The sequence below is a fragment of the Suricata suricatta genome, chromosome 2 (assembly GCF_006229205.1).
Source record: "Suricata suricatta isolate VVHF042 chromosome 2, meerkat_22Aug2017_6uvM2_HiC, whole genome shotgun sequence".
In the NCBI taxonomy this organism is placed as follows: Eukaryota; Metazoa; Chordata; class Mammalia; order Carnivora; family Herpestidae; genus Suricata; species Suricata suricatta.
In genome coordinates, this window is record NC_043701.1 from 59,933,584 (window position 1) to 59,960,626 (window position 27,043).

A 27,043-nucleotide genomic window follows, 5' to 3' on the forward strand; every position below is an offset into this window, starting at 1 on the left:
CAGAGACTGTGTGTGTAAAAAGCAGGCTTCTTACAGGAGGTAACCCCTGAGAGTGGCGGTTGAAAGATGAATAGGATTTGGCCTGGTGGAATGGCTGAGGGTCCCGTAGGCAAGAATGGTGAGATATGGATGTGAAACCTGCATGGGGAATAATAAGTTGTTCAGGGTTATTGAACCACAGGGTTTGAAAAGTGTGTGTGTGTGTGTGTGTGTGTGTGTGTGTGTGTGTGTAAGCACTGAGGGGTTTTAAGATGGTAGTCATGGGGGTGGGTGCCTGGGAGGCTTAGTTGGTTAAGCATCCAACTTCAGCTCAGGTCATGATCTCGTGTTTGTGGGTTTGAGCCCCGCATCAGGCTCTGTGCTGACAGCTCAGAGCCTGGAGCCTGCTTCAGATGCTGTGTCTCCTCACTCTCTGCCCCTCCCTTGCTCACGCTGTCTCTCTGTCTCTCTCTCAAAAAAAAAAAAAATTTAAAAATTTTCTTAAAGGATAGCAGTCTTTGGCATTTAAATTTTTTAATGTTTATTTTTGAGAGAAAGAGACAGAGTGCAAGTGAGGGAGGGGCAGAAACAGAGGGAGACACAGAATCCGCAGCAGGCTTCAGGCTCTGAGCTGTCAGCACAGAGCCCAACCTGGGGCTCAAACCCACCAACTGCAAGATCATGACCCGAGCTGAAGTTGGACACTTAACTGACTGACCCACCCAGCACTCCCCACCCCCAGTCATTGGTATTTGAGGGATGCTACCTTGGAGAGAGTGTAGGGAGAGCTGGAGGTGAGCAAGACTGAAGCAAGGTTTGTTTTGCCCCATCTGGCAAGAGTTGGGAGGGCTGGAAACAGGGAGGAAGCAGTGAGGAAGGGAGCAGGAGACCTTTGAAAGAGCTAGACTCTGCTGGATGTGGTGATAGTCTGGGCCTTGAAAGTGAGAAAATGTTAGGGCCTGGGATTCTCAGGGTTCTGACTCTGGTGACGTAAAGGAAATTTAGTGGGGGAAGCAGACCTATTCCTGAGGAGGAAAGGACTTTGAGGTATACATGGGACATCTAGGTAGAAATGGCCGTGGGGTTAGCGTAGAGGTTACTGGAGGGTTCCAGGCTAGCAACATTGGCTTGGGAGTTAGACGCAATCGTTATAAATCTTTCTTGCATTATCAATTTGATTTGGTACCTAAGCTTTCAAAAGAAGTCAGACAGAAAACAACAAGCGTCATATGATTTCACTTAGATTGGGAATCTAACACCCAAAACAAATGAGCAAAAATCATTAAAATGACAGAAAGAGGCTCATAGATATGGAGAACAAATTGGTGGTTGCTTGATGGGGGAATATGGGGACATGGGGGAAAAGAATTAAGAGGTACACACTTCCAGTTATAAAATAAATAGGTTATGGGGATAAAAATTACAGCACAAAGAGTACAGCCACTAACATCGTGATAGCGTTGCATGGTGAGAGACGGTGATGCACTGACGTTGTGTGTGTCACGTTGTACGTAGTGTTGCATCACGGTGTTGAAGCCCTGATGCTCGTAGAACATTATATCCTTCAACAAAAGATTACTCGTCCATATACTTAAAACACAATCACTGCATCCTCAATTTCCACTTCATTTTGACATTACCTACCATTTCATTTGTATCTCTACTTATTGGTCTTCTTTTCTTAGTATAAAAAATTAGGATTTTTTTCCTAGGGACAAATGTGGGGACTTACTATTTTAATGAGAGGAGATCAAAGCCAGTATTTAAAAAACCATGAAAACCCTAAAATTTGGGACACCTGAGTGGCTCAGTCCGTTAAGAGTCTGACTCCTGATTTCAGCTCAGGTCATGATCTCGTAGTTTGTGAGATCAAGCCCCGTGTCAGGCTCTGCTCTGACAGAGCAGAACCTGCTTGGGATTCTCTCCCTCTCTCTCTCTCTCTCTCTCTCTCTCTCTCTCTCTCTCTCTCTCTCTCTCTCTCTCTCTCTCTCTCTCAGTCTCTCTCTCTTTCTCTCTCTCTCTCTCTCTCTCTCTCAAAATAAGTTTAAAAAAACTTAAAAGAAACCCCTAAAATTTAGGAGTTACAAGTCAATGCCATCCTCCATTTTAATTCATGGCATTTACAGAAATTATCTAGGAAACAAGTTTGCTTTTCAAAGTATAATTCTTTTTCTGTTGAAATTATGGTTTCCTGTCTGTTCCTTACTTTCATTGCTCTGCCCAGATTTGAGTATGGCTTATGGGGGACCGAGCAGGATTTTTCTCGCATTCTTCAGAGTACATCAGGGTCGCTTCCTTTGGATTTTCCCAGCATCATCCAGAACGTCATTGAGAGAGGCTGTTATAACAGAGCCAGCACTGTTTCAGAGACGGCTACCCGAGCTAGACGTTACTCAGAGCCTTCTTTGAGGGAATGGCTTGGCTAAAATTTTTAATTTCAAATAATACTGACAATAGTACTATTTTGAGTGAATTTTATTTGATTACTGGGGCCTTAATTAGCTTACTGACTTTTTCCCTTAAGACCTGTTGGAAAAATCACAAAATGCTCCCTTGTTATTATTTCTAGTCCATTTCTCTACCAACTTTCCAGAAACTTTAAAGAACAGCTGATCTATCACTTTCCTTTTTATGCATCAGGGAATTAATTTGAAGCAAAATTAAGGAACTGACTTAATGCTAAGAGCCAGAGTCAAAGCCCTGGCTCTGACTACCCCTACAACCAATTAATTTTTTTTTTCCTATTCCACATCTTCATTGCAATATCAAGTTACCTAGATGTCTTAAAATAATAAGAACTTGAACCAGGGAAATCTGTTCATATTGATGGCATTTGCCTTGGCTAATCACTCTACATCAACAAACAGATTTGGCTTTATTATTTTAGGCTCTCATTAAGGTTTTATTTTATTATTATTTTTAAAATTTTTATCTATCGATTTTAAGAGAGCCAGAGAGTGAGAGAGCATGTGTGCATATAAGAGAGGGGCAGAGAGGGAGGGAGAGGGAGAGAGAATGTCAAGTGCAGAGCCTGACTTGGGGCTCATTCCTCTGAACTGTGAGATCATACCCTGAGCTGAAATCAAGAGTCAGACCCTTAACTGACTGAGCCAACGAGGTGCCCCAAGGTTTTATTTTTAATTTTTCTTATTTAAAATTTTTAACATGGCTTTCATTTTTGTTTTCTCTAAGCTGGTTCCACTCTTGAAATGAAGGATCAGTAGAGAATCAAAACCCATATTTAAATTCTAGTTTAAAAAGGGGGTGCCTGGCTGGCTCAGTTGGTTAAGATCCAAGTCCCGATCTTAGGCTCGTGAGTTCAAGTCCCCCACTGTACTCCACACTAGGAGTGAAACCTACTAAAAAAAATAATAATAATTCTAGTTAGTAAAAGGACAATCATCTCATCATCCATTAATCAGTGTTTCTCTACTAGGTACTTTCAGTAACAGCGTGTTAGGCATTTTCACACACAATGCAAACACTGGCTGTGCAGCCCAGTTTCCTGAAACATCCTATTTCTTTCTGTTTTATTTCCTCCTTTTAAATAAAATACAACTTTCACACCTAAAACAGAAAGATGCTCATTAATTATTTTCAAACCAACCCATTTCAGCCCAAGAGATTTCTGACCTGGTCAAATACATCGCAATGCCCGATGGGTCTTATGTGTAGAAAATGAATTTGTGGAAATGCTGAGTTGGTATAGCTTAGAATGAGCATACGTGCATGTGCATATGAGTTGTAGCTGGTCTCAAGGACAAGGCGTTGCTCTCTGAAATTCACAGAATGGTCAGTCATTGCTGTGAAAGCAGTGGGCTGTAAGCAGTCAGAGTGCACACACAGAACATGGTTCACTCATCCTGGAAGCCATCAGGAACAAAAGAGTTTACACTCAGTTAATGTGCAGGACCCAAGAACATGTCTTCTCGTTTTGGTCTCTCTCTCTCTTTTCTGCCTCTTTCTGTCTCTGCCTGTATCTGTGTCTCTTTTTCTCTCTGCCTTGTTTTCTCTGGGTGACAGATACATACTAACATGATCTCTCCATAACGTGCAACCCTTGGCAGTTGGTGTTTATGGAACCTGCAGTGGGAAAGGTCAATCATGGATATGGGAAGCAGGTGCACCTGCCACCCCTCATTTGGTAAGTGGGAGACAGTTGTAAGGAGACATTGATGAGTCTGCCCTCTTCCTAGCTTGGCGACCTTGGCAGAACAACAGCATGAACAGGGACAGACAGATATGGGAGTCACGGAAGACAGTGAGCGCAAGACAGTATCATGGCTAGGGAAGGGCACGTCGCCCTTCACCACTGGTGTTTGGCTTCGTGGTTAGGTCTTCTTCTGAACTCTCTTACTGAGGGCAGGGGACAGAATGCAACAGTATTGGCTGGCTGCTTTCTGCTCAGCTTCCAGAGTGAGGGTTGCAAGCACTGTCATGTAAAAATAGAGCACTGGATAGAGTGTATGTGAGCTTTGGAGTTGCCACTTGAAAGTAGTTTAAGTTTGAAATAGTATTCGAGACCACCCTCCCTTTACCAAGTGGCTACAGCACAGAATTGTGCTGGGCGGTGAGGATCGTTGGGAACAACTCCTATCAGAAAGCAGGAGCCATTGGTGAGTTGCCAGGGTGGCACTTTTCAGTGGGCCATCTTCCAACGGGCTCAAATCATATTTAGCAGTAAAATGTGTTACCCTATGCCCTTCTGTAGTGTGGGATTTTAAAAAGAAAGGGGAGAGAAAATGCTGAGCCCCCACCTTTGGATACTAAATTCAATTCCACTGCAGAGGTCAGAGACTACATCAGCAATTTGTAGACTGTTTCAATAGAGGACAATGACAACGGATTTCTAATCAGATAACATTGCTACATTCGAATTTTCACTCTCCACTGCCCTTTTGTTGTTTGCATACTTTCGAAATTATTCTGGGTTCAGGTTTATTATTAACTGTTTGAACTCCAGCCTCTGCATGGATATCTAGGTGCCCATGTCTCAATGAGAACGGTGACTAGAGAAGTTATTTTCATGGTTGTTAATAGAATAGCAAGGTTGCATAATATGAATTAATGACTCTTTGCTTGTTCCCATAATATAAGCGGGATTCATTACCCCCTGGGGGTCCTTTTCACATTCATGCCCTGGTAAGCCTCTCTTGCTAGTTGTTGGCTTCCTAGCTTTTTAAAAGCTTCCGCATAATGGCTACCTAGATCACAATAAATAAGAAATGATTTTGATTTGAAACTTTAAAACCACTTCTGACTGTTCTCATTATAAAATGGAAAATGAAACAGAGATTTTGTTTCATGATCCATGGCATAAGTATTTGTGCTGTTTGTATGGTCTTTTTAAAGCAAGAGCCGTCCTAGGCAATTATGTACTTTTAATATAGTTTAGAAATTAAAATCTGTGAGGAAAGATGGAAGATAAAAAAAATTATTGAAGAGGCACGACGATTAGTTGGGTTTGTTTTTTTATCCCTTATAACATCTTGAATTTGGAGGACATGTATGTTAACGTTGACCAGGACTATTAAAAATGGTGATTATCCACTTGGGTAATAATTATGTTATTGATATTTCAAGTTATTTTCTCCCCTTTCTGTTTCCTCTCTTTGCTAGTAAAGTTTCCATGTTTTGTTCAGAGTCCCCATTTTAGTGTATATATGATAAATGGAGACTGTCACAGAAAAAGGACAGAGACACAGAAGTAGAGACAGAGTCCTCATTTCCTACACATAAGCAAATTAGTATTTGTGGTTATTTTCTCCTGTCTTGATCTATTATTATTATTTTCTTTATTTCTTTAGCATTAAAGCTATGTGATTTCCATCCCTTACAAACCTGTAAATAGGCTTACAGAACCATATTCTAAGTTGGAGATCAGAAAATAGTCACTGTAGGGGCACCTGGGTGGCTCAGTTGGTTAAGCATTTGACTTTGGCTCAGGTCATGATCTCATGGTTCATGAGTTTGAGCCCCACATCGGGTTCTGTGCTGACAGTGTGGAGTCTGCTTGAGATTCTCTTTCTCTCCTCTCTCTCTGCCCCTTCCCAGCTTACTCTTTCTCTCAAAATAAACAAACAACAAAAAAAAGGGAAAATAGTCACTGTAGTTGAGCTGTGCTGTTCCACCCGCGTCCCCTGCTCCCTTTAAGACTGAGACACTCTTTGCCCAGCTTGTGGGAGTGTTGACAGCAGAGAGCTCAGGGCTGGGTTCATCCCTGCTGGTTGTCCTCAGGCTTTGGCTACAGAGAGTTGCCTTCCTCAAGGTTATACCCCCTGAATCAGGACAGCAGTTCACATTCAATGACTGGCCAGTTTGGGAACCCAAAGACCCTTGCCCCAATTCAGGACAATGCTGTAGGATGTGTAGGGTCGGTTGGGCTTTTGTTTTGACTGCGCCATGGCCCAGCTCCCCCTACTGCCTCGTGTTGCTTTGCTCAGTCTCCTCTCCACGTTGAGCCCAAGCACCCTTCCCCATAAAATCCCAGTGTGGCAGTCCCCATCTCAGAGTGTAGCTCTAAGGAAGCTTGACCTATGGTGGCCACCATACATGTCCGGGCCATGCATATGAATGTGTGGATTTGGGATTATGCATCTTTATATAGCCCTGTGAGAAGGTCAGAATCAAGAATTAAGACCTCTGACAGTCTAGCTCAGGCCCTTCCTGTGACAATGGGAATGGTGACACCTACCTCTTAGAGCTGTTGCTAGGATTTGACAACAAAGTATTCAGTGCCTGGATACAGGAAACACTCATTAAATTATACCTTTATTGCAGTTACCAGCAATTTCTGACCAATTGGCTACAATATACTTTTATGTTATTTTTATTACAACATTTGCTTTGCTGGAGAATGGAGGGTAATGGAAGATGCATCTGCAAATTGAAATAATTCTTCCAAACTGTTATTCCCCTTATAAAGTGTGTGGAGAAATTGGACTGGACTCCAAAGGGAACCTGAAAGGACTAAAGAGAAGGAAAGAAACTTCTATGGGGAAAAGTGAAAGATCTGGGATTGTTTCAGATTGGAGCATTCAGACATACATAATTCCCATCTATCTTTAAATTAATGGAGCTCTTTTTAGGGGAGACACTGGGCATGTTTTGTCCATGTTCACAGAGGACAGAACAAGAGAAAATGGACCTAAAAGAGGAAAGTAGTTGGGTTTGTATCAAGAGAATTCCTCTGCTCTGGGACAGTAAAGCATGGGAAGGAGCTTGTAGAATATACAGTAAAAAAAAAATCTTCAAAGAAAGAAAAGACAGCATTCAGTCTTGAGTCCCAGACTGGAGAACTCTGAACTCTATGATTCTGTAACTTCAGGTTTCAGAAATGATGCTTTCCAGAAACTCAAACACCTATGCTCTGTTTTGCAAATAGAAGATGATCACTACCATGTATCCACATTCATTTGCTTTTTTTAAAGGATTTTTTTTAAGTTTATTTATTCATTTTGCGACAGAGAAAGAGAGCAAGCGAGCAGGGGAGGAGTAGAGAGAGAATGCAAGAAAGAGAATCCCAAGCAGATTCTGCACTGTTTGTGCAGAGCCTGAGGAACTCATGAACAGTGAGATCACGAAGTGAGCCAAAATCAAGTCTGATGCTCAACTGACCGAGCCACCCAGCCGCCTCCAGGTTCATTGTCTTTATAGCATCTTTGAAAATGTCCATATACCTTTAGTATGTGGCTTTGTGATAATGTAATAAACCTTTTTCATTGAATAGGTGTCTTTCCACATGTTTTAAAAATCTTATAGATGTTACGATAAATTTCAATGTTATTGAGTGACATTTCTTTATATCCTCTGTAAAAATAAATTAAAGCCTACCACCCTGAGTACTTTTCTCGTTCCCAATGTAAGTTATTTTGAGACTCCGATCTTGCGAGGACCCTGGTAAAATATTCACGAATGTTAAATCGCTGCAAAGAGCTTTAGAACAACAGCAAGAAGTCTGGAGCACTGGGGAACAACTTTTTCAATCAATTAATTGCTCAGAGATAAGATTAAAGGGTGGATATGGGACTAGGTTTTTCAACTAAATGCTCTTTTAAGACCTCAGCATCAGAACATAAGGGGAAGCCACTAAGAAGTTTCTAAATTACCACTAAAAGTACTGGGTTTTGCATTTTCTTCTTGGCATGCCCTGTCACTATGAACAGAGACGGGATAATGGAGGTGACAGAGTGCGTGGACTGGCGGCCACATGCCTGGGTGTGGCTCTGCCTTGACTTCTGGGTGATGTTCTTCTCTCCCAGAACTATACCTCCCTAGGTTTCCTTGCACTTTCTAGTTCCAGGTTGCTATTTCCCATGGTTATCACACCTCCCTTCAAAAATCAGCCCAGCAAACCTGAGGGTTCGGCACCCAGGGCCCCACCTCACCTTGACCTAAAGCAGCTGTGCTTTCTTTCTTTTTTTTATTTATTAATTTAAAAAGCACACATATAAGTAAATAGAGATTTTGTTTCAGTTTTCAATCCACTAAATAGATACACCGCAGGGGTGCCTGGGCGGTTCAGTCAGTTAAAGGTCTGACTTTTTTTTTTGAGAGAAAGAGACAGAGACAGAGCATGACTAGAAGAGAGGTGCTGGAGTCCAGCTCCAGCAGGTCCAGGGGTCCCTGAAGGATGGACGGTGTCGGCACGAGAGAGAGATGAGAGAGCCACAGGTTTCTTTCTCGATCCCCAGGCAGGCGTCTCTGCTCTGTCTGCTTTGGTGTCTTTTTTACTGGTCAAACAATAACATGACATCAGAAAACAGAAATTGTTTAGTTTCTAATTCTTAGTGATAAGGTGCTTTCATCATCAAAAGTATACAGAAACAAGTTTTACAGAAGTATTTTTGTAGAACCATCCCAATTTATTCTTGGCATCAGTCCCCAAGATTAAGGAAGTAACAAACCTATCTTATTTTGTACGGGTTGGTTTTTGGCCAATAATTATGACTTTGTTTTTAATTAACAAGTTATAACCAAGTCATAACCACTTACAGTAAGGTTAAGTAAATTTTATAACCAAGAGAATAACAGATGTTTTTAGTAAAAAACAGGATAATATACATATTATTTAAGTTAGTAACCCTAAAACTAAAACCTTGGTTAAATTGTATATAGATAGGCTGGGAGTATTTTATCTAGCTCATTAACCATAAGAGAAAGAATGTTTGTTAACAAGTTGCTAGAGAAAGCCCTTTCTTTGATGTAAGCACAATGGGGATCCTGTGTGCATTGACCTTGCATGTGGGTTTCTAGTTTCTTATCCATCCTCATAAGTGAAGTCAGTACAAGGGAGGGTATTTGTGACTCCAATAGCAAAGAGATATGCAGCAACCTATGTTCTGTCCTTGTCTGTTTCTTATCTCTAAGTTAGGCTTCTCTTCTCCAGGCCAGAGTTAATTGTAACTCTTGTGTTCTTAGCCCCGCTTAGGTCTTAGGTCTGCAAGGCTCATTAGAAGAGCCTTTTGGCAAACATCTGCAGCATTTTGACTTAAAATCCCTTATGCAGGGGCAGGAATATGCTTTTTCATATCGGTCTGATTTGGAACATTAAGAGGCCTAATCAATAACAGTGGTACCATTCCCAATCTGAGCCAATAAGAGAAGAAGATACCAGTTTCACTTCATAGCAGGAGCTGTGCAAATATCTGCCATTTCCTCGCTGTGACTGTGTCATCCAGCAAGGCCAATGCAGCTCCCAGCAGAGAGGCAGAGAGAGAGGGAAGCACAGAATCGGAAGCAGGCTCCAGGCTCTGAGCTGTCAGCCCAAAGCCCGATGCGGGGCTTGGACTCATGAACCATGAGATCATGACCTGAGCCAAAGTCAGATGTTTAACTGACTGAGCCACCCAGGTGCCCAGTGAAGTGTCTGACTTTGGCTCAGGTCATGATCTCACAGCTTGTGAGTGAGTTCTAGCCCCTCATCCAGCCTGGAGCCTGCTTCAGATTCTGTGTCTCCCTCTCTCTCTGCCCCTGCCCTGCTCACGCACTCTCTGTCTCTTTCTCAAAAATAAAAATAAATTAAAAATAAACATAAAAAAATAGATTCACTACTAGAAAACTGAGTTTTAAAGATATTCTTACTGATTTCCCCTGTCTTCAGTATTCTCTCTGATAGAGCTCATTAAAATACCCAGTTTTGGGGCACCTTGATGGCTCAGTGGGTTAAGTATCTGACTCTTGATCTCAGATCAGGTCTTGAATTCAAGGTTGTGAGTTCAAGCCCTGGGTTGGGCTCTACAATGGGCATGGTGCCTACATAAAAAATAAATTACCCAGTTTCATTCCTTCTGTTACTGCCAAGCTAAAACTCTTTGGATGACTCTCTATCTCATAAGGAGAATGTGACCGTCCTTACCTTGGTATTCTGGGCCACCCTCCCTCCTGCATCCATTGAGGAGTGTCAGTGAGAATCCAGTAGGACGCCTGACGCCTGACACTGCATGCCGTCAAGATGGACTCCTTCAATTGAGTTCCCTCTTGGTTTTGCTCAGCATTGTTCCTGCCCTGCTTCTAAGCTACTTTAAAGCTGTTCTCTTCCTTTTGAGCATGCCTGGAAACACACACTCCTTCTCCTCAACACCTTTCTTGACTGTTCTAGTCCATACCAGTCTGTCCCGTCCCCTGAAATTCTCTGGTGCCTCTGGGCATTTATATGAGCCTACATTACATTGTACCCAGTTAACACTGGTGCTACAGAGAGTGTTAGTGCTCAGAGTGTTATTGTCATCCCCTGGGGGGAGGCATCAAGGGCACGGGCCCCCACCTAGGGAAATACACGTATCTGAATCCTCTCCAATTGTAAACTTTTAATATGATATATGCATTGAGGTAGGAAGGTCAATTTGCCCTGGTGGTGGGGGTGAGGGGGGCGTAAATTTCAGCAACGTGGCTGGAAATAAAGATAATCTGCTACTCTTATTACCTTAAAGTGCAACACATTGAAGGTCAAGTGCTTCATCTCGCTTAAGATCAGATGGCCTAGGATTTGAGCTTAATTCTTCTCTCCTTGGGTCCTTCAGACATTTATCCTTTGTGATCTTCCTTTTAATAGTGCTGATAATTCTGCCTTCCTTTTCTTCTTTGCAGTTGACAAAGCACCCTTGCATGTTGCTTAATTTTGGCTTCATAGTGACCCCTGAGGTAACCAGGGAGAGCTAGTGTCTGTCAAACAAGAACACAGAGCCGGGGACAGGCCTACAGATCCTGATGTGATGGCAGGCGCTAAAACTCAAACCTTTTGGCTTCTGTTTTCACGTTCCACACCCGTGTCACCAAAAACATGGGTTACAGACCAGTAGCGAGAGCATCACCTGGGAGCTTGCTAAACATGCAGAGGTTCAGGCCCAGCCCAGACCTCAGAATCTGCATTCTAACAAGACGCCTGGGGATTCCCATGTCCTTTCCAGTTGAAGTCCTTTAACGTAAGCCTCCGAGCAATAACACGAAAGGGTTTTATTTCTGTTCCTATTGTGGTTGTCAAATCTCTGTCTAATCCCCCTTTCCCTGAAAGAGGTCTCTAGCAGATCTGATAGATTTTTAGTGACTTGCAGGTTTTAAAAATTTAGTGCACTCCAGTCGGCTTTTAAAACTTCAGACTCCTATGGAAATGAAAGCTTTCACTTTCCCCCCAGACCAGCTGTGCCCTTCACCATGTTTTTTTCCTGTGCAACCCCTTGCTCCTAAGCCAAATGTACCAGCTCTAAGTTTAACTCTTTGTGACATGTCATGACGATGCTCATTTTTCAGAATAAGAAAGCTGATTGCCCCTCTGAGTTGTCACGGAGCTTGGAAGTGAAGGCCAAGCGCACGTGCCCAGCATAAAATAACGGAGAAACTTCAGCCTCCATTCATTGTATTTCACCAGGCCATTGGCCCCAGTGACACACAGTTGTCTTTGGCAAAAACAGGAGTTGATGGAGTATGCAACTGTACTTCATTAAAAAGGCACATTTTTCAACCTCTTGTTCTTCATATTTATTTAAATTTCTCAATCTTCTCTGGTTAGAAAGCCAAGAGTTAGGTCTTTTCACCAGGAGCCAAACTGACTGCGCTTGGATGTGGTAGACGGAACTCCATGAAAGCTCCCGGGATTGTGTCCATTAGAATTCCTGGGGTTTCATAACACCCAGTCCTAGCTCCGTATTATACCAGGCTTCCGCTCCTGTCTCCCTCCCTGCCATCAGAGTTTCACTTTGGCTGTCTGGCTGCCTCCTCCCCATCTTGTTTGTTTTCTCTGTAATGTGACCAAAAACGGTTTTTGTCTTTATTTCTGGTTAGCAGACTTCATAAATATTTATTAGCACGTTCCCTTTCCAGCCACTATTTTGTAATTTGTTATTTCTAAATGAAATCTAAAATGAAAAATAACTCCCAGTTCTCACTTTAATACATTCGGGTTGTTAATCTTGATTTGAGAGGTGGGGAGCCGACGGGAGTGATCTGTAAAGGCTGTTTTCTGGGGCTGCATCATCCTGAGAAGGCACGGGGTGTGCGTGCGCGTGCGCGTGCGCGTGAGGTGTGGTGTGGCGTGGCGTGGCGTGGGGGTGAGTAAATGAGATAGGAGTGGAAGGAGTAGTTCCAGAGCATCCATAGGTGTTCTTATCTGTGTCTCACAAAGCCAGGAACCAGAGCTTAGGACAAGTTAGCAATCTGCGGCAATTCACAAAGCTGTAAGTGAAGGAGCCATCACAATAGATGTCCTTGAAAAGTGGATGTTCCACAAAGCTCTTCTGGTTTGTTCTGTGGAACAGTGATGCGGAGTACATTTGGAGAAGTTACCTTTAGAAAGTTGATGCAGTTTTTATTTTGGTATATATTAAGTTGTTAAAAGAAAAACGTTAGAAACCCAGACTTCTGGAGGTAGGGGTCAGGGTTGGAGCCTGCCTGTCCTCAGAAACCTGAGTGACTGACTCCGTATTCCTTTACTGGCAGATTCTACCAGACTCTACCATTACCTGTCTGTAAAGAGCTTGCTCCCACCTTCAGGAGAGCTGCGGGGAGAGAGATACAGGCTTCCAGTTATGGAAGGAATAAGTCATGGGGAAAAAAGGCACAACCTGGGGATACTGACTGTGCTGTGGTGATCGTGATGTGGCCGGTCAGATGGCAGCTACGTGTGAGGCCAAGAGAAGCATAATGTGTGCAGTGTCACATCATGAAGTTGTACACCTGAAACCAACGTAACCCTGGGCGTCAGCTCTACTCAAAAATCACATTATGTATTCAAAACACAAAAAGCTCTGCAGAAATGCGTTCTCTCCCCGTCCTCTGGAAAACAAAACAGATGCAACTCCTGAGCGACCCTGCGGGCTGGGCACCCACACAATTAGCAGTTTCCACCCAGCCCCGTCACAGCCTCCCCTGCTTTCCTGAATGTCAGCAGGAAAGTGTCACCCCTGTTGATGGGCTGTTTTTTTAAACTTGCTCATCAGGCAGCTAATCTCTTTGTACCCTGAGTCTCTTTCTTGATTGTTTCATAAAATTCCCTCTGTGTCTCTCACTCAGCTTGGTGGCTGTGCACGGAGGATCCCCGGCCCCACCCCGGGGACCCTCTTGTCTTGGGTACTGGTGGGATTGCCCTGAAGCCACATAAATTGGCTGAGGTGCGTGTTCAGATTTGCCTAAAGCCATTCTGCACCAGCCTCATAAAATTGTTGCTGAAATTTAAAACACTAGTTGCCTTTGGATATAAAATGAGGGCCCTTTTTTGGAACCAGTAATAGTTATCTGTTATCTGCCAGGCAAGATGTAATTAGGCTTACCATGCAATTTGCCCCGTGATTTAGGATATGTGTATGTCTTTTTTTTTTTTAAGCCAAGGGCAAGACTATATTTATATAATATTGGGTTTTTTCCTTTGAGTATAAAGTGATATTCATTGCAGATTGTTTAAAAAGTGAAGAAAAAGTTTATACAGCTAAAATCACTATTGACTTTTTGATGCATATTTTTTCTGATGCTCACACACATGTAGAGAGACACGCAACATGTTTGGCTTTTTGCAAAACATTTTTAATGGCGTTGGTCCCTGGAGCATTGATGCCAGCCTTTTTTTCCTTTTCAATTCTTTTTATTTGGAGAATGGAATATTACGTAGGTACAAAAAAGAGTGAGGATATGGAAACCAGTTGCCCAGATTCTCCTCTTGGCTCCACCATGTGCTGGCCTGGAGCCTTGGGAAAGTTACTTAATCTTTCTGTGCCTCAGTTTCCCCATCTGTACAATGCGGATTGAACAGTACTTATATCATTCATGGAGTTATTATTAGAATGAAATAGTAAACTGCTGGTATTATTATTTTTTTAAAATGAATTTGACATATACATAAGGTGAGAGACTAGAAATGGGTACAACCAACACAGGAAGTCTAACGTTATTATTTGCTTCTGTTCTATTCCTTGATCACACCCCCTTGCCAAGAGGTGAACGTGACCTGAAATCAGTGTTTTGTGTTACATATTTTGAACCACATATAATTAATGCCATACTAATTTTTGATATTATGTTTATGAGGGTTCTTCAAGGTATTGTTTTTCAATGCCAAAAATTAGCACACTGCTACCCATAGAATATATATCACAATTTTATATCCCTTTGGGCTGTTTGTGTAGATCTCTTGACACACGGGCAATGTTTGTTGTTGTTGTTGTTTTCTTTTGCTGTTTGTTTTATTTTCTTACAGTGTCTACTTGCTGGGTAGCAGTGTATGTGAATTTCTGACTTTTCCAGATAATGGAGGATCGTCTTCCACAATGGTTGGAAGTACCACTGTACAGGCACTTCAACTAGGATGAGGAAGAGATACACAGTCTGTAGGCAATTTAACTTTCACTCTGTATAGATGAGAAGCCTTTTCTCTTTATTTTTAAGATATTCTCTGGTCTTTGAAGGGGCACATGCACCCCAGTGTTTATAGCAGTGCTATCAACAATCGTCCAGGTATGGAGAGAGTCCAAATCTCCATCAGCTGACAAATGGATAAAGAAGATGTGGTATACACATACAATGAAATATTACTGACCATCAAAAGGAAAGAAATCTGGCCATTTGCAACAACGTGGATGGAACTAGAGGGTATTATGCTAAGTGAAATAAGGCAGTCAGAGAAATATAAACATCATATGATTTCACTCACATATGGAATTTAAGAAACAAAACAGATGAACATTGGGGAAGGGAAGGAGAAATCAGATAAAAAGAGAGAAGGAGGCAAACCATAAGAGACTCTTAAAATACAGAGACCAAACTGAGGGTTGCTGGAGGGGTATTGGGTGGGGAGATGAGCTAAATGGGGGTTGAGTATCAAGGAGTGCGGGATGAGCCCTGGGTGTCATATGTAAGTGACGAATCACTAGATTCTATCCCTGAAACCATTATTACACTATATGGTAACTAATTTGGATTTAAATAAAATTTAAAAATTAAATAAAAGAAAGCTCACAGACATACACACGCTGATACTCTCTTGTTATTGGAGCTCTGTAATTTTACTGTAATGTGTCTAGGTGGTATTTTTTATCATTCATCCTTGTTGGTATATCCTGTGGTTCTTATGGCAATGAACTGGTGTCTTCTATCAAATCTGGAAAAATCACAACTACTATTTCTTTGAACATTGCCTCACTTCTGTTCTTCCCCCTTGAAACACTAACTGCATTTACTTAGACTTTCTCATTTGATTTTCTATGACTTAACCTCTCTTTCATATTATTCTTCTGCTTCTGTGATCATATAGATCATTTATTTAGCTCCGTTTTCTTTTTAAGAATACTTTCTTTAGCTGTGGCTAATATAATGTTTATCACACTATTAAGGATTTAAAAATTTTTAATGATTTTATTTTTCATTTTCAAGAGTTTCACTTGTTATTTCATAAATCTGCCTGTTCACTTTTATAACATTCTATATTGGTGATTCAAACAATGTTTTCATCGTGGTAAAATACAGATAACAAAAATTTACTATCTTAACTATTTTTAAGTATATGGTTTAGTTAAATACATTCACGTTGTTGGGCGACCAACCTCCAAAACTCTTTTCATCTTGCAAAGCGGAGACTCTATCCCCATTCAACAACTCCGTAGTCCCCTTCCCCCAGTCCCTGGCAACCACCGTCCTGTTTTCTGTCTCCATGAACTTGACTACTCTGGAGACCTCAGGTAAGTGTCATACAGTGTCTGTCTTTCTTCTACTGGCTAACTTCACTGAGCATAATGTCCTCAAGGTCCATCATATTGTAGCATGTATTAGAATTTCCTTTCTTTAAGGCTGAATAATATTCCATTGAATGTTCTTTTGTGATTTTTGTTACCATGCTTTTTAAAAAACCATTTCAGATATAATGATTTTCATTAGTATCTGATAACACCAGCATCTGAAGTTCCTGAGCATCTAGAGCTGTTCTGATTGAGGTATTATTTATGAGCCTGTAATAGATTGAACTTAATATCTGTAAATCCTGAGACCTGTCTCAAGAAGGATTTTCATTTGTTTCTGTCAGGCATCCAGTACTACTAATCTGAAACCACAGTCTCTTTCTGGCTTATGGTCAGAATCTCAGGGGTATCGTCCTTGGGAAAGCCTGCTTTTGGTGCTTGTAATTAGCGCCATTTCAGTTTCCACTGCCCCTCCCATCCTGTTTCCTCCCTTCTCTGTTCTTTTCCTTTTTTAAAGTTTATTTATTTATTTATTTATTTATTTATTTATTTATTGAGAGAGAGAGAGGAAGGGAGGGACTCAGGGAAGGGGCAGAGGCAGAGAGAGAGGGAGGGAGAGAATCCTAAGCAAGCTGGATAGTGTCAGCACAGATCCTGATGCAGGGCTTGAATTCACAGACCTTAAGATCATGACCTGAACCTAAGTCTGACGCTTAACTGACTGAGCTACCCAAACACCGCTCTGTTCGTTTTGTGTGATGCTCCTTTCTTTTGTTTTCTAGTTCTTCTTCCTCCTTTCTCATTCCTTTTCCATTTACCTTCTCTTTATTCAAGGTACTGACTTGTCTGGATATTCTTGAGATTTTCTCCTTGCCTTTGGAATTCTGAAGTTTCATAATATTCTAGATCCAGGAATCTGTTTATTTTTATATTCTCTGGTTTTCTTTTTTAAAATTTAATGTTACTTATTTGAGAGAGAGAGAGAGAGACAGACAGACCAGAGCATGAGTGGGGAGGGACAGAGAGAGAGGGAGACACAGAATCTGATGCAGGCTCCAGGCTCTGAGCTGTCAGCACAGAGCCCAGCGCAGGGCTTGAACCCACAAAGTGTGAGATCATGGCCTGAACTGAAGTCTGACACTTAACTAAATGAGCTACCCAGGCACCCTTTCAAAAAAAAAATTTGTTTTTAAATCCTGTTTGTATTTTTTCCACTTCCTGAATCTGGGAGTTTGTATATTACTCCCATTCTGGAAAACTCTTAGGTATTATTTCTTCACATATTGTTTCTCCCTCATCCTCACTATTATCTCTTTCTGGAATTCCTACTATATCTATCATTCCTTTATTTTTATCCTTCATTGACTCTTAACCTTTTTATTTATTTATTTATTTATTACAAATTTTTACTTTTTAATATATTTTTGGTCTCTGTTGCAGTCTGGTTATTTCCCCAGCTTTGGGTCCCACTTCTCCAGTTCCTGGTTTTAACCTGCATCTTATTAGCTAGTTGACTCAGTCCATTCATTTTTCACTTAAATCATTTTTGGGGGGAGGGGGGAAGTTCTACTTGACTCTTTTTCAAATCAGCTTCATTTTTTTATAGTCTCATAGTCTTTGCTTATCTATCCAATTCCCTCTTTTTTTTTTTTTTTGAAGAGCAGACCACTTATATTTTGATTCCAAGAATTCCAACATATGGTGTCTTGGCAGACTGCAGTATCTTCTTGCTGTTGACTCTCCCTCATGGCATCTTGCTTTTTCATATCATGTAATTTTTGTTATTGTGATATCATATTTGTTGGTACTTTACAGGAAATCTGTAAGGCCTGGTTTGAGGGTCCATTCATTTATAGACGAGTTAGGTTTGTTTGGGAGAGAAACAAGACTGGTTTCAGTTAATTTGTTGCCTTTAGACAACAAATCAGAACCCAAAATCCAAAAGTTGGGGGTGTCTGTGGTGACTTCTGATTATAGATTGTCAAGGAAATTGATCACTCAGTATCAAAGTCAAGAGGGATAGTTTCTTCGCCATCTTGTTTTGTAGGGTGAGTTTTGTTTGTTTCCTAACTTCACCAAGGGTGTAGCCTTTAGGGATCCAGACTTCATGCAGTTGCCTCTATGGAGACTTCTCTCCTGATACTGACCCAAGATCTTTACTCTTAACACTTTGTCCCTTCCCCTCCATCCCCAGAAATCGATCATGGAAAACTACCCTTCAGGTAACTACTGATTGCATTTCTGGCTGAGCCTTTTATGATCAGTGTTTTCACTCAGCTGTTATCCTCTGATATTTCCCTTTTTATTACTTAGAACTCAGCTGTTCTTTTACAAACATGTCTCTTATACTCTACCCAGAGTATTTTGGTGTTGACTTGAGTTCCAGAATATGTACTCTGCCATACTGTTGGGAATGACAATTCTGAGCATTTCCAACGCTACTAATTCTCAACAATATTGGGAACAGTTTTGCCCTGATGCTAGTAAGTCAGGTGAGAAAGGATAGTACCCTTTGCTCTGGGGCGGTTGGAAGGGCAGCAGTTTTCTCATCCTTCTGGAAGGCTTTCCAACTTCTTAAATGTCTAGGAACAGTGATGAGGCCATAATTATATTGTAAGACTCCTGGGACTGCTTTAATTTCTAAAGTATTTTCTTCATTTTGATCTGCCCAATTCTTAACTGATACTACCCGCTGTCAGTTTCATAATTTCCCGAAGGAAAGTCAACATTCTCATTGAGGATATTTATAGCCAGGTTTGTTGACACTTGTCTCTGCTGCCTTTTAATTATTCTTTTTCATATATCTTTCTATTCACAGGACTGTAATCCGGGTTCCCAAGTGTGAAAGTGTTGCAGCTGCTCTGGGATTTTTTGTTTTGTTTTGTTTACTAAGCAATTTTTTTTTGGTTCTAGCTAGAAGCTTCCTGATGCTCAGATTTTCTGTTCTGAGATTATGATGTACAGATGTGTTTGCAGCCTGTATGGCCCATTCCCTTTCCAGTTATGCTGTTCTATTAACTGTCTGCTTTCAGTGCACTGAGAATGCTATAGTATGATCGCTTCCAGACTTGTGAGGTGCCCTAGTCATGATATTTCAGAAAGAACTGCTCAGTGGTAGTTTTTAAGCCACTATTGATTCTTGCTAGGATATAAGACAGATGTGAGGAAGAAATTGGGATTGTTCTCACACCAGCTTTCCATTATGGACCTTGCTTAATATTTCTCTCCAACTCATCCTTTACCAGGAAGAAGACAGACAAGGGAAGTAGGCAAGGGGGTGAGGCAGAGCCCCCAGCATGGCTGGCATGTACTCACTGGTAGATTCAGGCTTCCAAAAGATGTTGCAGTAACAAGAGCAGGTGCCCCCCCCCCCCGCCCCCAGCAGGAGCACTTGACACTCACTCTCTCCTGGGATGGCAGGAAGAGCCGGCCCACACTGACCTTACATATAACAAAACCCAGCCTTGACCAAATGAAAGGAAAGGCAGTTTATCAGAGGACCACTGGGATAGCACGGAACTCATAGGGTGCTCTGGGTGGGATCCAGGTCACCTCCAGAGAGTCAGAAGCAGGGCCTGTAGGTATTAACTTGCAATGGTAACAGTGTTGTCAGGGTGACAGTGGTCGCACAGAGAAACCTGCCATTTCATCTCATAGGGACTCTGCACAGGATGTGACTTCCAGGCAGATAGACACCTGATTGATCAAGCTGCTTTCAAAGCTGCCCGGGGCCTGGGCAGGGGACAAGGGTCACGGAGCTACCTTCTGAGCCCATCTGGGGTATAGCCAAAGTTGAAGTCACTCCTGGAGAGAAATTCATGGTGTTCCTAGAAACAAAGCGTGGGTACTAGGCAACCAAACACCAACAGACATCCATCCCAGGTTAACGATGAATCACTAGAATGTTTGGTGTAATGGAAGTTCAAGATCAAAATCAGACTAGCCACGCCCAGTACCTCTGAGAAATAAGTCTGTTCGAAATGTTCCTGGGGTTTATCTCAGACATGCCTCAGGTATGTGTTCTCATCTATTTTTTTTAATGTTTATTTATTTTTGAGAGAGTGAGTCGGGGGAAGCAAAGAGAGAGGAAGACAGAGTTCTGAAGCAGGCTCCAGGCTCCCAGCCATCAGCCCCAATGTGGGGCTCGAACTCTCTAGCCAAAGTGGGACACTCAACTGACTGAGCCATCAGGCACCCTGCTCCTCCTCTATTTCTTTTGCCCTTTAGCCACGTCTGTCAAGTGACTTCCTCTCTAAGAGGTTGGACAGATGGCATTTTTTTTTTAACTTAACAAGTTTGTGCATAGCAAATGAGATAGAAGAATCTCTTTGAAGGTCAGTGGAATGCAGAATCTTTTCAGCCTAATGATATTTACAGAGTCAACTAGTTTTAATAGTCTTGCTTTGATCGTGTATCAGATCAATGTAGGACTCAAGATAGGCTATCATTTGATGATTGAGTTTGAAATGTCTCCAGAGAGACAGCTGTCCCTTGACTTACCTCTTTTGCCTTTTCCCCCCAGTGGGAATTACTTAGAATAGAGAAAAGCGGCATCTTCATGAGTGTCTTCAGGATTATGAACCTTTTATTTGCAAGTTCATTTGCAGTAGCTTCAAACACTTAGACATCATACAACAAGGAAGTGTTCTAACAATCTTTCATCTAGATGTGTCACATGGAAAAGCCTCCTGATTCATAGAAGCTGTGATAAGTTCTCCCTTGATTTTAAAGATGGTATTAATTACTTTGGGGGGACAGAGAATGATGCTTTGAGTAGAGAGTCATTCATTCATTCCACACTCTGATTCTGAGCACACTCTCTATGTCATGTATTATCTTACCTTACCTCGTAGTCTGCCAGGAGGACGTAGGCATATAAACAGCTCTGTGTACTGTTAGTTAGAGGCTCCTTAGTAAAAAGAAAAAAAAAAAGAGGCCTTGTTTTATCAGTACTGAAAATGAGCGACACCTGTCAAGCCCGGTGGTCTGGGCTGTGTGGCCAGGTGCCCCGCCTTCTAGCTTTCAGATGGTTTCTGTCGCAGGTAATATACTTGCTTTCTATGCCAGCTCCATGCACTGACCTTGATAAATACGTGATCACACAATATCCTCATGCCTCTTTTTGAAAAGGCTGAGGGGCACCTGGATGGCTCAGTTGGTTAAGTGTCTGACTTCGGCTCAGGTCATTATCTCATGGTTTGTGGGTTTCAGCCCTGCATCGGGGTCTGTGCTGACAGCTCAGAGCCTAGAGCCTGCTTCTGATTCTGTCTCTCTTTCTTTCTCTGCTCCTATCCCATTCATGCTCTCTGTCTCTCTCTCCCTTTCCCTCTCCCCAAAATAAATGAACATTAAAAAAAAAAAAGAAAGAAAAAAAGCTGTTTCACAATTTACCAGAAAATTCATGAGCAAGTTCCTGTAAAGGGTGAACCTGCTTGGTGCGTTTAGTTTGTGATTTTAAATAGTTTGGTTCATATAGTCGTTCATTGGCCCAAAAAGCTTTTGCTTTGTCTGAAGAATGTAATGTATATTAACGAAGCTCCTGCTCCAGCTGGGTAAGCTTCTGGAACAAGGGGTGGTGTCTTACTTATTCATCTGCATATCCCCAGCGATCATTCCAGTGCCATATTCCTAGGGATCTCGGTAAGTAGTTATCAATAATTTACAAAAATATGTTTACGTTTCCAGACTTTCCAGAATGCTTTTATAGCATCAGGTTCCCTTGAAACCTACAAAGGAAACATATCGTTTCCTCCAGGGCAGCCCTGGGGACATTTTCATGCACTAGCCTGCCCTCCATGCTCTGGGACAGGCACTGCCTACTGGCCAGCCATGTGGCTTCTGTGACTGATGGTCACATATATTGCTTGGGGGAAGAGCAAAATTATTATTTTCTTGGGTGCCTGGGTGGCTCAGGCAGTTAAGTGTCGGACCTCGGCTCAGGTCATGATCTCAATATTCCCGAGTTTGAGCCCTATGTTGGGCTCTGTGCTGATAGCTCAGAGCCTGCTTCCTCTTCTCTCTTCCCCTCTCTCTGTGTCTCCCCTTCTCTCTTCCCTTCCCCAGCTCACGTTCTGTCTCTCTTTCAAAAATAAACATTTAAAAAATTGTTTTTAAATTATTATTTTCCTTGGTCATAATGACTGGAGTGCTATCTGATGGTTTATGGCTGGCATGTTGGAACACTGCGATATAGCCTTGGCATCCTATGGCACTCCTTTTTTTTTAAGCTTTCTTTTAAAAAACATTTTTTAAATGTTTATTTTTGAGAGAGAGTGCGCATGCGCACGAGGAAGCACGAACAGGGGAGGGGCAGAAAGAGAGGGAGACCCAGAATTGGAAGTAGGCTCCAGGCTCCAAGCCGTCCCCCCGGAGCCGAAGTTGGACTTTTGACCAACGGAGCCCCCTGGGACACTCCTGTGGGCTGACTCAGCACAAGAAACAAAGACATGTGAGTAAAGTTCTGCCCTACCTTGGATCGGGCCAATGCCTACATGGGCCTCTTGCTTCAAATTTTACCACGAGAGGATCTGAGCATATTACTCATGCGAGGCACATGCAGATGTGTAGGGAGGGCCAAAGATCTTTTAATCCTCTCTCCTTTCCTCCCGCCTCCTCCTAAGTAGATGTAGCGGAGAACTGGATGGGGGAGTGTTGCTGATCGGGAACTAAAACGGACAATGTTCCTCTTCTCACTTTCTCAAAAAATGTCCAAGGAAATAAATTTTCACCCAGTTTTTCCTTTCTTCATTGTTTTCTTACCCTACCTTTCCACTAAGGCATTTTTATGATGAATAGGTCTGGCATCTAACATCTACTAAAATTTTAATCTGAAAAAACCCCCCAAATTTTGTCTTTCTAGGAGGCAGTAGGCATTTCTATGGTTCTGTCTCTTGTAAGTCTTTAGTCTGTGACAGATTTCTCCATTTTGCAAGGAGAAATTCCAATTCTGGTGGGTAATATCAGTGCATGAAAACCTATCAAATCTTTGGAGGCTGATGCAAGCCAAAGCAGGGTGGGAGAAATACCATTAGGACGGTGGCAAGCATATATGTGTTTGGCAAGGTATGAAGAAGTAGTTATTATGAAAGATGTTGTATTTTAAGCCTGGAAATGTGGGTGTGTTGCCATCTTGCCTAGATTTAAAATTAACCACAGTCTTGAAGCTTTAACTCGCATGTGTAATGGGGGAGATGTGTTACAGAAATAGATACAGCCAATGCTGGACTTTTACCCATTCTCCTTTGGCGGCTACTTTGGAGCGCACAGAAAGAGTTCTTTATCAGAGAAAGAAGGGCTAACAGATGAAATACGTGGCTCTCTCAAAAATGTTATGATTTCATTCATGCTGGTGGAAGTGACGTGATGATTGCCGATTTATTGTTCCAGGCAGCTTTGACAAAGATGTTCTTATATTAATCACTCTCATCAGAATAATTTCTCCTTGCCATGCATGCCTATTATCTTCTGGAAATGATGCTTTTAGAGCGGAACTGGAAAACAAGAGTCTTTAAACCATGCAGGAAAACGCTCTCTGCTGCCTGACTCTCTGATTTTATTTCAGAGGTCTGAGACTCTTGGCATAATGAGTGAGATGAAAAGAAAGCCCTCCCAGTATTCAATAATGTACTCCAAACCCAGACTGTCCAGAAAATGTTTAACTTAGAACTTTGGAAAACATTGGCTCAAGGCTGCCTCTTTCCCAAGATTTTATAGTACTTTCTTGAATTCCTGGTCAGTAATTATTTATTTCCCTCAATTCCATCCTATCTTTGGGACACTTTCAGATAATTTTATGTTGGAAGGATGATGGTAGGGTAGAGAGAAATAGGACTGAATCTCTCATCAAGCTTAGAGAATAAGTCAACGTACCACCAGAATTAATTATTCTATTTCTAAATATTTTCAGATAGCTGGAATGAATTTTTAAATATTTTTTAAAGTTTATTTATTTTGAGAGAGACAGAGATAGCATGAGCAGGTGAAGGAAAGAGAAGGGGGGAGAGAGAGAGAATCCCAAGCAGGCGCCTCTCTGACAACTGCGGAGCCTGACGCAGGGCTCGAACCCACAAACCATGAGAACATGACCCTAGCAGAAAGCAAGAGTCAAGTCACTTAACGGACTGAGCCACCCCCAAGAGCCCCTGGAATGAATTTTTAAATCTTAACAGTCTGTTAAGAAATCTAACCCCCCCCCCCAAAACCTTAGTTTTCATGGCTATAAAATAATCAAGTAAGATTGGTTATTGTGTTTATCAGATACAATTTTCTCCAGTGATGCTGACAGTTAAGTTCACCTTGGGAAAATTATATACTCTCCTTTACAATTTTTCCTTCATTTGGATGCAGAGTGTGAATTTAATATGAGCATATGTTAAAGCTAGTCAGCACACAGATATTTTATTATTAAGAAAATAGGGTTATTGATATGGGAGCATCTGAAGATAGATAATTCATAGTAACAAACATTTTAGGTAAGGCACAATAATAGTTTGCACTCAGGATTTCTTAGTCTACCTGGGGAAGGAAAACTTGCCCGCACCTGGGTGGCTCAGTCAGTTAAGCATCCAACTTTGGTTCAGGTCATAATCTCACAGTTGGTGGGTTTGAGCCTCACATTGGGTTCTGTGCTGACAGCTCAGAGCCTGGAGCCTGCTTCGGATTCTGTGTCTCCTTCTCCCTCGCTGCCCCTCCCTTGCTCATGCTTTGTCTTTCTCTCTCTTTCAAAATAAATAAATATTAAATTAAGAAAATCTCTGCATGCAATTCAGGCAAAGCAACAAATCCTATAAGCATTGTTGGAACAAATGGCTTTGAAACTATTTGGTAACAAAAAGTGATTGGAGAGGAGAAAAGTACTGAGCTAGTAGCATCTGTTGATTTGTCTTTAGGAATGTATTTTCATCAGATCAATTTAAAATTTTGTTGTTTTTTCTTTAAGGAAAATGCTTTCAAAGGCTTTTCAGTGGACTATATGTCATAAAATACTATAAAAATGTTCAAGAAAGTATTCTCAGTAATTCATTCTGTATAATATTTTGATAAATGTATAAACTTACTCATGTAAACAATCAGTTGTAGATTGATGTCATAAAATGTATGTGCTTGTGGGCAGACAAGTTCGTAGTTCTGTAGTTATCACTGTGAATATAAAATTATGTACTCAGATAATTAGAATTAACTGGAATAGGCTTATAGCCTTTGAAGAGTCTGGTACTTGTTAACACGAATTACATTATAAACGTGTGATAAGTTCAACAATCAAAATAAAGCGAAAATTATCCTGTCTATATCACAATCTTCTGTTTTACCAAAGAAGCTTTAATTCAGCCTCCCAAAAGGTGGAAATATATAGAATAAACCTACTATTTTTAACATGGCTTATTGTCTTTTTGACACTTTAGAAATACAGCCCAAATCAGGAGCAAATTGTTAAGTGCCTCTTCCTTCGTTGACCGTAGGACAATTTAATATTTGGATTTGTAGCATTTCTTAAACAGGTTGTATTTAGCGTACTGTCGAGAAGTGTGTATATCGGGTGCCTTGTAAGCAAAGTTCCACCACTTTTTATCAGTACTAGTGTGCTCTCTGGGGTTCTGAATCTTTCAGAATTAGATGGTTTCTCATGGTATTTGCTCTACTTCACACTTGGTTTTTTGGTTTTTTTCTGGTTTGAGGAATCTGTTCAGTGGTATGTTTGTTAGATCAGCTGCTCCTCGGCACTGAATACAAAGTCATGCAAACAGATGGAGATATTTAATTTTCAGTTAGGAAAGGGTTCCATAGCAACATCTGAGTAAAAATATATGTCTGGTCACATTAACGGGGCTACTGCTGGCCCAAACCAAACAGACACGTATGTGTGATCTAGAAAGGGGTACCTAAAATCTATGCTGCTCATCTGTTCCCTTATAGGCTTTTCTTTTTCAGACAGAATGTCTTTTTATTTTCATTCAGAGATCCTGAATGTGCATGTGTGCACACGTACTTAGCACGTCAGATGGCCTCTGACAAGTTTTATTAAACTTCATTTGGTAAGTCGTCATATTAAAATAATATTTTCTCCATGTTTCTGTGTGCAGAGATTAATCTTTTGGAAACCGTGTTTCAGGGTTTAAATTTTGTATGCAGCAGGAGGGAGGAGGGGGTGTGAAAGTGTGAATGCATGGGCAAGGCTGTTGCGGGGAGAGCTAAATATATCCCAGTTGGATCTAGGCAGAGCAAAAACCTGCTAAGGAGCATGATACAAATAGCAATCCTGTTAAGCCATCTCTATCTGCAAGAGAGTCAACTTCAAAGCTCAGATAATAAGTGTGTTTTCATGGAAGTATGTACAGTGGGGACTAAAAAGTATAATAGTGATGCTGAGGCAGGTAAAGGTCCCCAACTACTTCCCAAAGCATGAGAGCCAAAAAGTGAAGTGCACGGTATGTGAGTGCTTGGGTCTTTTTATATTACTGCTTGACATCAATAGAAAAGCTATATGTGGTGCATGTGGTAACTTTTCAGAGATGCAAATAGTCAATTTAACTGGATTTCTTTATTTCCCAACCATTTGGGATAAAGGGATATTTATATCACACCTTGCCTTTGAATAAGAACTTTGTTTTCCTTCCTCAAAATGGTTTCCCTTACAAAAATCTGATCTTTCTTTCACGTGTCTCTCTGTTAAGCATCTCCTTTAGATCTATAAGGAAAAAAAGTTGAATTTAGGAATGAGATCATGCTTCCAAAAATTATTAAATATGAAAAACTCCCCCCAAATCTCACCTGACTCCACTTACGACATATCTCTCTAACATTCCGATATGGTTCCAGTATTAGTAATTCAGTTACTGAGCAAACAATGGATTTGTTGTTTTGTTTTGTTTTTAATGTTAGTGGATGCAGAGGCTCCTGGGTGGCTCAGT

At 41.4% G+C, this 27,043-nt stretch overlaps 1 protein-coding gene across 18 annotated transcripts in view; it reads left to right on the forward strand.

The window, feature by feature from the left end:
* Positions 1–27,043, forward strand: part of NRCAM (neuronal cell adhesion molecule) — a 282,358-nt gene that overhangs the window by 62,846 nt on the left and 192,469 nt on the right. The gene's annotated exons all lie outside the window — the stretch shown is intronic.